Source organism: Dermacentor silvarum, chromosome 2, assembly GCF_013339745.2.
Source record: "Dermacentor silvarum isolate Dsil-2018 chromosome 2, BIME_Dsil_1.4, whole genome shotgun sequence".
Lineage (NCBI taxonomy): Eukaryota > Metazoa > Arthropoda > Arachnida > Ixodida > Ixodidae > Dermacentor > Dermacentor silvarum.
Genome location: NC_051155.1, coordinates 173170276 through 173179630, shown reverse-complemented (window position 1 = coordinate 173179630; position 9355 = coordinate 173170276).

Genomic DNA, 9355 nt, shown 5'->3' with positions numbered 1-9355 from the left:
GGCAGCAGGCTCTGTTTACGTGGAACGAGAGGCTAGGGCTTCAGATTTCGTGATACGATCGCTGGGAGCATCATGGGCTGCCTGACTTGAGTAGGTTGTTTCTACGACGGCAAGCGAAAGTGTAGCAATTGGAGCTGCCTTCCGAAAACTTAAACATTGCTCTGTGCAGCCGGTAGTGATATTGTCACGACTAATAAAGACAATGAAGGGAGGGACACGAGCGCAAGCATCTCTCTCTCTCTCCGAAGAAGATAAAGTTGGCGCGGACAATTATTGTTGGGCCTTCTATATTTCTTGGCCAATCCCCCGCCGTGGGTATAGGAGATAGGCTACAACAACAACAATATAGAGCCTGTGTTTGTTGTCGCACCACCTTCGTTATGTGTGCCGTTCTTCGCATCTTGCGACACTGGTGGAGGTGCTGGGTACTCCCTGACGCCCGGAACTCCTGTGCGGAGTGCATACGATTCGCTGGGAGCATCATGGGCTGCCTGACTTAATTAAGTAGGTTGTTTCTACGACGGCAAGCGAAAGAGTAGCAATTGAAGCTGCCTTGCGAAAACTTAAACATTGCCCTGTGCAGCCGGTAGTGATATTATCTGACGGCAAGGCAGCCCTCCAGGTACTCCATCGAGGATTTCGTTGGACATTTGCCTCCGGCTGTCTTTACGCTGCATCAAGCATTCACGTAGTTTAGAATTTCACCTGGTCTTCCAGAGGCTTTCATCGCACATCTGCTTGTCCGTAAATGAAGATTCAGATGGTCACGTTCGCCAAGCACTAGAGTACATACAGATGGTAAGACTACCATAAAACATCAAACGAGTATCAAAGACGACCGTTTGGAACCACTTACACTCGTGGGGCCCCCACCATATGAGTCCTGCGTGACCAAGGGGCTTAGCTGATCGGAAGCCTTCTTATTACACCGTGTTCGCTGTGGAATAAAAGCTACTACGAGAACTGTGGAAGTTACTTCGCGAATGCGACTAACTGCGTGAGACTCTTTCGCGCGGCGTAGCGGCCCGCGCAGGAGCCTGGAAGGAACGATGCTCACTCGTCGGGGTTAGCTTCAAGTCTGAATTTTTATTTTACAAGAGACAGGTGGCAGCGAAGCATACATTTACAACAAAAAGAAAAAATAACACAAAATGTAAGCCCTCCGTTTGCCGCACTGACGCTTTCGTCTTTCTCGGAGGAGCCGGCAATTTACACTCAGCAGGCGCAAACGGGACAGTTTGCTGAAAACACGACCCTACAGATCAGGTTGCGGATCAGGTCGCCGAGGCCCAGCCACTGTCCCGGCGGGGCTTCCTTCGACCGCTCGCTGGCTCTCTTTCTCTGTGCGTTGCGTCATCGGGCTTCTAACCACGGATGCGACAAATGGGTGCTGGTTGCTTACAATTCTTAACGGTCGCACCCGGTCAGCGAGAACACCAGCGTGGCGAAAAAAATAGGACTGTCACCCTCACCAGCGTGTTGGTTCGGCCACGCCCATGTTGGTATAAAACATTACTTGCTAGAATACCCTGAATTTGTGGAATAGTTCAAGACTTCACTTGGCGTATTGACACGTGAAGTCTCTTCGGGCGCTATATTGTTGAGGAATGGATCTTCCCGCAAGGACACTGAATTCTTCAGGGGAGATACGTTTCGCCACCTCCTGAAGTTTTTTTAAAGGCACTGCCTGATATTCAACGAGTGGAGAAATTTAGCAAGTAATGCTAAACTTTACAAATTCGGTAATGCAGTTGATAGTCCCATGGGATACGATGTGAACAAAACGCTGCGATGATCTGCGTGTTCATATGTATGTTTCCCCCGCACGGTAAGAGGAGACGATCGGGCAGAGCAATTGCCTGCATGCTTTTGCAAGGCTAGATCCGCCCGTAGCTTTCGCCATCCTCCTTCTCCTCAGATGGTTCTAAAATTATTTTTTGTTAGAAATATCTTAACTAGCCTAAAAGTTATATTGTATATGTATTGGTGAGATAGGTTATACTTAGACTTAAAAAACTGCACATATCAAAAGAATTTTGAGGAGTGATAATTTCAAAGCCCAAAAATGTAGGAGGGATTCTTTCCAAATTGTAGCATTATAGTTGTTTTGTGTCACGGATTAAGTTATGTATAAAAATATAAGCGCTCATGCGACTGAACACCGGCGAAGACGCCTTAAAGGGAGAGAATCACCGGCGTCCCGGAGAGAATGAGCTGCCCGCACGTGAAACTGGCGGAACAAAACTTCTAAACATTTTCTTTGGGTTATAAATTCTACGAGAACAGAAAAAAAACACAAATGAATTAGGTTTTTTACGGAAATGACTAATGGAAGGCACCAGCCATAAGAGATTTCTTCTTTCCCCTTCGTTTCTAGTTCATCGAGGGCTCACCAAGCTCGTCGACGTGACCCCTGCTTTCGGAGCGACGCCTTTTATATGGACGCTTGGGCTGCATCCGCGGCGTCGCTATAGGCTGTTATTGTGAATAACAGTGACGGCTTTGTGAGCGATAGGCAGTTAAGCAACACTGAAACACCCCTTTGACTTCATTATCTTCAATTTCTCTCCAACATGCTGCTGTAATGGCAAATTGTTGCATATACAGCTTAGTTAAAAAACAGGCTCAAAAACACAGCAATGTATCTCGCCAGAACATTCTCTGAATCTCCCTTTTTAGTAAGCGCAAAGATTACGGCGTAGCATTCGTCCAGGAAACTGTGGTTGCAACTTGCGCATCGGTAGATGAGATGATCAATAAATTAATTTCGACCGGGATGTAAGCAGTTTAAGGTAGCGGCCCACAGCGAAAGGCCTAATACGGACAGTAAATCCACCGTATTCGTATCCCGCGTGCTCACATCTTGTCTTAACTGCTACATTCCAAAACAGTTAAATATCACCGTGTGAAAAAGTATAGAGGGGACCACCTGTCACTGCCTCCGCTGTGTACCTTGCGCTAAACTAGAATATTACGCCACAACCTCTTCAATCAATCCTTGTGCCACTTCAATACTATCTCGCATTCAGCAGTATTGACAAGTTCGCAATGACCGGCACCCTTACACGGATAAAGCGGATAAATATGTCGACAGAGGTATAGTGCAACCGAAATCCCTTCGTTCGCCGTATAGGCGTGCGCCGAGCGAATGCCTTCCAAAGCACCAAGGCACGCATGACAAGCGAATGTCTAGACACGGTACGTTCCTATAGGCTGAACACAAGCTTCGCTGTGATATTCGTAGTATATTGCAATGTGACCGCATTTCATGATGTCAAATACTCCCTGTCGCAATTGCACTGTGTACTTCACGAAACACGATATTCGCAAGGGCACTCCGCACAGCTGCATTATCAGGCTGCTCGCTTTAAGCTCAAAAACGATTGATGCTGAACCACAGGTTTATGCTGTGGTTCTATGCTGAACTCTATGCTGAACCACAGGTTTTTTTTTTTTACTAATATTACCTGTGGAAAATTATGCTACCATATGAACCAAAGAAACCAAGGGATGTGTCTAAGGTACAAAACCAGGTGCAAGAAGCGTCGCCGGTGCCTGCACAGCACAGCTATATGCGCACGAGCGGGGTTCCCAGAGAATATTGGAGGAAACGGGGCACCTTAGTCCATGTGTCCAAGCAAGGACAACAATAAAATATACTCTTGTCCACACTTTGTTGTGGGAGAAATCAGGATGCTGGTTTTTTTTAAAGTCCAAAATAAATAAATGAAAACGTTGCATGGAGAGAAATATTACTCGTGTTCGTTAAACTACGTCTAAACCATGACCACATAACACATTGCAGTTCACGAGATTTAGGCGTGTGAGCTTGCAGGTTTACAAGCAGCCGCTTGCAAAGAAACGCAGCCGTTGTATAACGGAGTGGGGAAAAGTTGTGCAACGTTTATCTCTCCCCTAGTGACGCGAACGTCGATGACTGCGAGAGGCAGTGCTATACCTGGAGCTGTCGGCACTATTTCTGCTTCTGGGCGTGTCTGGCAGCCTTGAGTCAAGCGTCTTCTTCATATATTCCATGCTGCGTTTGCTCACAGCCGAAGCGCGCCGGTATTCCATCTTGGTGCATTCTACTGCGGTAGCGTGCGGTAGGCCACCCTGGGCGAACACCGATGCCATAAGAAGAGTGCCGGCCACCGCGTGCCCTAGGTCAGACCGCCCGAACCTCTGGAACTCCAGCACTACCGTGGCGGACACGGCGCCTAGACGTCCACAGGCGAATACCCAGCACACCACCGTGCCGCGGATGGCTGTAGGGAAAAGCTCGAGGGTGTAGACGAAGCAAAGAACAGAGCCGGAGTAGAAGAGCGCCTTGGCCACCATGACCAAGGCCTGGCTAAGAACACCGGCACCCGCGCCGACGGTTAGACTCAGTAGGCATTGAAGCACGCCGAGCACCGCAAACCACACATTCATTACAGTCAGTATGCTCAGCCTAGTGATTAGCAGGTCCATTATCGCGTAGCCTAACAGGTTCAGGGAGAACGAACCCAGAGTGTACCAGGGCTCATTTTGATTCTCAGTAGCGAACGACGGGATGAACGCGGAGAAGGTGATGGAGAAATACGAAAGGCTCAAAATGAGCGCGCGCCGCCGCATGGAGTACCCACTGAGCATGTCCTGGTCGATGGAAGGCAGGCGCACGGCGTTCCTGACCATCGCCGTCTTGAGCTTGTCCAGTGTCAACGCCGTGTAATGAATGGGGAAGTGGTTGATCGCGGCCGCACTCATCATAACTGCCTCCGCCGCATTGAAGCGAGCCTTTGCGACCAGCCAGCGGGGTGACTCGAAGACAACACAGAAGGCCAGCAGCAGGAGCACGGTCGGAAACATATAGAACGCCTGCTTCACCATCCAACCGAGCTTGACCGTTGCGACGGTGGCATACCACATGTCGGAAAACAGAAGGCCCAGCGTTCCCGCAAAGATGACATGGAGCGGCCGGTTATTGTGCGTGGTAACCTCGAAGACGGTCATGACGGTAATACTCATGACTGCGGTGACGCTTCCCGAGCTGACGAACTTCACTGCCACGAACGTCACGAAGCTTTTACAAAGGCATCCGGCGACAGTCGAGATGATGAGTACCACTACGCATGCGAGGAGCACGGGTAATCGACCTATGGCGTCGGCGAGCGACCCAGCGACGACTGTGAGCAGGAAAGCGCCGAAGCTGTGGACGGCGATCATCAGCGATACCAGTATCCGCCTCTGACAGACGAGGTCCCAGTCGCTCACCATGCTAGTGCGCGCCGGCTCGTCGTCGTCGTCGTACTCCCACTCACCACAGGGAATCGTATCGGTGGTACTGCCGTTTGGTTCCTCCGGATGTTCGTAGCGGCGACAGCGGCTCAATTCACCATCTGCTTCTTTGGGAATGAACAAACTCCTCCATGCGACCGCAGAGATGTTGTAATACGGCGGCGGCGCCGGAACCTTGCACTTGTACCCAACGTCTTTCATAATCAATGGAAATACAAAGCCATGGAGGTTCGCAAGGAAGGTAGCGATGGTGCAGAGCAGCAGCAGGCGCCTTTGGAAGGTGCCATGGCCGAAGGCGTCCCAACAGTTGAAGGACTCGCTGGTCAAAAGGTCCTTGGACAGCAGCCGTCGCGGGAACAGGATATCCATGACTAAGGTCTGTACAGTGCCTTCTTTGACGAAACAGCAAGCATGTAGCCCATAGAGTTTCATATTACTATAATTAGAGGGCAATGTGGCGCTGCGATCGTTCAACTATCATGGGAATGATGGGAAGTACAGGCTACGGATTGGTATTCTGTTGACTGGCGAACTAGTCTACAGGTATTTTTTTGTCAGTTTTGGTTTCGCTAGTTTTGCTCCAAGCGCAGTTGCTACAATCCGCAGTGGGGCAGTGCGGCGCAAAACTCTCGAGCTCTCTGTATTTGTATATCTAGTTCACTCTAGTATTTGTTCGGTCGCTCGAAGTAGCGATAGGGTTCTTTATTCTATGGCGATAGCGTGCTGAGCTAGCGACTGGAACGATGCTTGTGTCGCGGCGTGTTGACGAAGCCCTGACGAGAAAGCGACGGCATCGTAAAAGGTGAGAGAACGTGTTTTGACTGTTTTGACCCTGCTTTGTTAAGTGTGTTAGGTTGACGCCGTAGCGTTAGCCGCTTTATCAAACTTCAGAAGATCGAAAAGAAGGTAACATACAAGCACAGTACTCGCGGGATCGAATCCCGACCACGGCGGCCGCACTTCGATGGGGGCGAAATGCGAAAACACCCGTGTACTAGATTGAGGTGCACGTTAAAGAACCCCAGGTGGTCCAAATTTCCGGAGTTCCCCACTACGGCGTGCCGCATAATCATGTCGTGGTTTTGGCACGTAAAACCCCATAATTATTTTTAAAGCACAGTACTACGCACATCTTCTCTGCTTAAAACCTTTAAAGCACGTAGAAAACGTGGCATATCCCCACAAATAAGTTTCAGTGGCGGATTTCATTAAAATTCCTGGGATGACTGATCGGGCCGGCGTATGCGATCATTGTAACGCGTCGCGATACTGCATCTAGTGATGGCTTACGTGTGGGATGTCTGATCGGTTGTGGTTCCGTTGTAGTGTGTCAAGTACGCTCGCTTTTACACGAGCCCATAGAAATCCGTACCAGCTACGTTCGTTAGATTATGGGGGTATGCAGCATACGTTTCCGGCGCACAACATTCATAATTATATGAAAGCTTGCAGCTTTCATTTATATTTCAGCTTGCGATTGCTCTTACTTTCCTGTCTAGTTTACTAACGCAGTGCCACTTGACTGACGGAAGAATGTTGCATGTGATAACTGAAAAAGAAAATGGTGCGTTTCAAATACTGTAGCTCAGATGAAGAAAGAAAAACACTATAGTAATGAGGTTGACCAATTCCTTGCTCATAAAATTGGTCCATTGCAAAACCTGGAAGTGTGTGGTGGTGTCGTGCTGTCATTGCTCCTTGCAATTTAACTTGGTTAATGTCCGCATGAAATTGACTCCTTATACTTTTTAGTTTAGAGATTAGTATTAACATAAATGCAGTGTGTATATGTGTCGCTGTAGTCATTCATTTTTGTAATGTTGCCAGGGTTTACATAAGATTGACAGTTGAAGGAATCGTAGCAAAAGGAAAATAGGACAATCAAGCACAGTTTTTTGGTTTGCTTGCAAAACACAGTAAGACAGACGAAATAAATTTTGTTGTTGAAAGTTAGCGCTTGTCTTCGTCTTCGTTTCTTCTCGTGTCCGTGTTTTCATGCGCTTCCTCATTTGAGGCCCGGCAACTATGTCATAGTGTGCACTTCATAGAAGACCTAGATGCGAGCAACACAGCATTGAGCAACCAAAATCTTGTGCACAACGTGTTCGTTGATTACAACGCTGCCCATCCTTCCGGTGAACACATCGAGTGAGCTTCAAGTGTTGCTGCTGATGCCTTCACAAGAAATCGAGGGTAGAAGACAAAAGACAATTTTAAAAAGCATATAACAATAGTGTAGCATAGTATAACAATATAAAATATTGTGTTACTAAAGTTCATCCGTGTGTGAAGGGTTTCAGTGGACGTACTAAAACAGCAAGGCCAGCTTGTTCTATTTAGTGTATTTTTCGAGGAAAATATTGGTAAAGTAAGATGTATTAGTTTCTGTAATTACTTAATGTTTTGGTAGGACAGTAATTGGTCGCTGTAGGCAATTGCAATTTTGATTTAATTATAATTTTGTTTATCTGTGCTGTGTAGAATTCTGATTGCAGCACATATAAAATCGGCCATACAATCGGCTATGTTGGTGTTTGCAGTTGCATACTATATAGCTTGACCTCATTCAATTTTGCTCAACCAGCCAATCAGTGCGCGCCTGAGGGCGAAAGTCGAACTACCGCCGAAGTGGAACGTTTCAGAATACGGCCCCAGGTTGTATATATTAACCAGAGGCCTTTTCTTAACCGCCCTTGAATTTGAATTCCCCAACTATAAATAGTTCTTAGCTAAATTTAGTTTTCACCTAGGATTATGTTATAAAATTAAGTTTTTTGAAAATCAGATGCCATTTGACCCAGTAATCATGATACGAAACTTCAACTCATACTGTGCACAAGAATGATTCATATCTGCCTTTTATACGAATGTTTTAAAACATCCTAAGCGCAGTGTCCACCAACAGTGACATCACAGGAATGACAGGATCTCTGCCCTTTGAAGTTAGCCCAGCCTTCTCGTCCTGTGGGGCAGCATGTATGCAGTGAGGCTGAATTATACTGTTCTTTGCCATCACTTCTCTTGCAACCTAAAGCATCCCCCTCACTTTCTTCAGAACATGAATATGGTTCATGTGATATGGCTAGGATGGGGTAATTTGACAATGTGGCCTCAGTGTATGCTTCATCTGGTGATTGGCACAAGCATCACTAGCTTGACATCCCACAAGGTCACACATGCTGTTCCTGTGAAGTTACCAGTGGTATGAAGACACATGTAATTTGGCATGTGTTTGCAAGTGTTCAAGTCAAAGGAACCTATAATTTTGCTTGTGTGCCTGAGGGGTTGAAGCTTTATACCTTGGTTATTAGATTGGAATAGACATACAAAGAAAGAAAAGGGGACAAAAATTGTGTCAGTACTCTTCAGTATTCTTGATCCCATTAGACAGTTTCTTCCCTGATAAGTTCATTCGCATGAACATAGTGAGTTCGAGACAAAAACATAATGTGAAATCATCGTTACTGTGAACTGGAGGGGTTTGCCATGTTTTGCTAGAACATTTATATTGTGCAACATATATTCATAAATTTTGCTCTTTAATGTCAGTTTTGCTCTTCGCAGCTGCTAACAATCTTTGTGAATTTCTTTCCATGTTTCTTTAGGACCTGAGAGAGACTGACGTTTTGGGATCTGCTACACCTTTCTCTTCCCTGGTATGCAGTGAAAATAAATTGAAAGTTGAAATGAAATAAACAAACATACTTCTACCCTTGTGTTGTCACTGCTTGGTTGAAACAAAGTCGGCACTGCCCCTTCACGCAGTCGGCGTCGTTGTAGACCACCGCAAAAGTTAGATTGCTCGAAGTGGGCAGAGCACAGAGCATGACGTCTGGTTGGAGCAAAGCCTCTCAGACCCATGGCTTGAAGCCATTTTTGCAGGAGGATGGGATTGCCAATTGGAAACCTGTTTATTGAACACAAAAAGTGCAGAAAGTGGTCAGTCATCATCATCATCACCAGTCTATTTATATGTACAGTACAGGACGAGGGCCTCTCCTAGAGATTTCCAATTACCCCAGTCTTGCACTAGCCGATTCCAACTTGCACACACAAATTTTCCAATTTCATCACCTCG